This window comes from Etheostoma spectabile, chromosome 4 (assembly GCF_008692095.1).
Source record: "Etheostoma spectabile isolate EspeVRDwgs_2016 chromosome 4, UIUC_Espe_1.0, whole genome shotgun sequence".
In the NCBI taxonomy this organism is placed as follows: Eukaryota; Metazoa; Chordata; class Actinopteri; order Perciformes; family Percidae; genus Etheostoma; species Etheostoma spectabile.
In genome coordinates this window covers 34825329-34827337 of record NC_045736.1, presented here as the reverse complement: position 1 = coordinate 34827337, position 2009 = coordinate 34825329, and the positions used below count along the sequence as shown (strand labels likewise).

The 2009-nt window shown below is 42.4% G+C and overlaps 2 non-coding genes across 2 annotated transcripts; both read left to right on the top strand.

Moving 5' to 3' along the window:
- The first annotated feature begins 349 nt into the window (after positions 1–349).
- Positions 350–419, top strand: trnac-gca (transfer RNA cysteine (anticodon GCA)). The gene has a single exon. It is a non-coding gene; the product is annotated as a tRNA-Cys (tRNA).
- Positions 420–1380: 961 nt separating this feature from the next.
- Positions 1381–1451, top strand: trnac-gca (transfer RNA cysteine (anticodon GCA)). The gene has a single exon. It is a non-coding gene; the product is annotated as a tRNA-Cys (tRNA).
- Positions 1452–2009: the final 558 nt, after the last annotated feature.

Sequence of the window (2009 nt, the reverse complement as noted above, 5' to 3'; positions counted from 1 at the left end):
GCATGGGCGAGCAAAACAGAGCAGGGCGAAAGCATGATCCAGAAGCAGATAAGGAAGGTAGATGTTTTAAGCAATACATGATACTTCTATTGACCATGTTTGGATAACGCTAATACGTCCATAACCATAAATGACCAGCCTTAGTTGAGCTGCCAAAGGTTTAGACTGTCAGGGGACTTCCTATGTCACTTAAGCTTCTCTCTCCACTCTCCCTCTTCATCTGTGTGTGCTCATGTTCCATGAATGCATGTAACTAAAGTAGCTTCTATGTGGAGTCCTTGTGCTGACCACACCGTGGAGGACCAGCCATTGTTTATCTGCACAATAAGATATTCCATATGTGTCATGTGGGGGTATAGCTCAGTGGTAGAGCATTTGACTGCAGATCAAGAGGTCCAGTTCAAATCTGGGTGCCCCCTATATGATGTGTCTGGGCTGTCATCTTTATGTAGTTGTTGTCATTGATTCCCATCTTACTGACTTGTATAGAGTTGAGCCAAACTGGAGGAGGGCAGAAACAAGGTTATGTTAGTTCAACAATCTAAAGATTCAACTACTCTGGTTAGCATGTGTGTGTGCAATTTAAAGATGTATCTAGTCCTTTGGCATTAGCATTGCCCTTGCCTTCAGCAGCACTGTAAGGGATCTCTGAGTTAACATAAATGACCAGCCTTAGTCATGCTCCTAAAGATTTAAACTGCTGGGAGACTTCCTATGTCACACTAGCTCCTCTCTGTCTCTCCATCTGTATGTAATCGTGACACTTGAATGCATGCACTGCATATTTTCTTTCCCGAAGTCTGTGCTTTCTCCCTTTTAAGATTTTCTTGGATTGTGGTGGCACCTGAATAGTGGAAGCAGCTACTGCCGTGGTCCTGCTGGACGCCCTGCTACGCCTGCTAGGATTATGCCCATTAAAAACAAGTTTTTCCTAATATCTGTCCACAACAAATCCATGGTCTTTTGGAATTGTTGGGTTCTGTCAATTACAGGTGTGGTCTAGACCTTCACTATGTGTAAAATTTCCTCAGTAAATTCTCTTAGGATTTCAATTAATAAATACTGGTATGGAGTTGCGCAGGTGAGCAAAATCTAACTAGGGCAGAAACATGGTCCACATAAGTACGCGTACATGGACACTTTGAGCTATGCAGGATTCTTGTGTGGACCATATTTCTGCCCTTAGAGTTGACATCAGTGTAATTGACATTAATTCAGATGTGTTTTCTTTTAACTGCCTTTCATAATAGATGAGTTTTGGATACTTGAAAAAGTTCATGAAAACCTTTTTGGGATGTGGGTACGACTGTATTGTTGACACACCATGGAGGACCAGCCATTGTTTTGCTGCACAATAAGCATATTCCATACATATTGTGTGGGGGTATAGCTCAGTGGTAGAGCATTTGACTGCAGTTCAAGAGGTCCCCAGTTCAATTCGGGTGCCCCTAAATGATGTGTGTAGGTTGTCATCTTTATGATAGTTGCGTCATTGGTTCCCATCTTACTGACTTGTATAGAGTTGAGCCAAACTGGAGGAGGCAGAAACAAGATTCATAGGTTCAACAATCTAAAGATTCAACTACTCTGGTTAGCAATGGTGTGTGTAATTTAAAGATTTAACACTCCCTTTGGCATTAGCTAGCCCTTGCCTTCAGCAGATGTAAGGGATATCTGAGGATATAAATGACCAGCCTTTAGTAATGCTCCTAAAGATTTAAACTGCTGGGAGAATCCTAGTGCACATGAGCTCTCTCTCTCCTCCATCTGTATGTAATCGTGACATTGAATCCATGTACTAGCATATTTTCTTTCCCAAAGTCCTTGTGCTTTCTCCCCTTTAAGATTTTCTTGGATTGTGGTGGGCACTGAATAGTGGAAGCAGCTGCTGCCGTGGTCCTGCTGGGCCCTGCTATGCCTGCTAGGATTCTGCCTGTTAAAACAAGTTTTTCCTAATATCTGTCACACAAATCCATGCTCTTTTGGGAATTGTTGGGTTTTGTCAATCA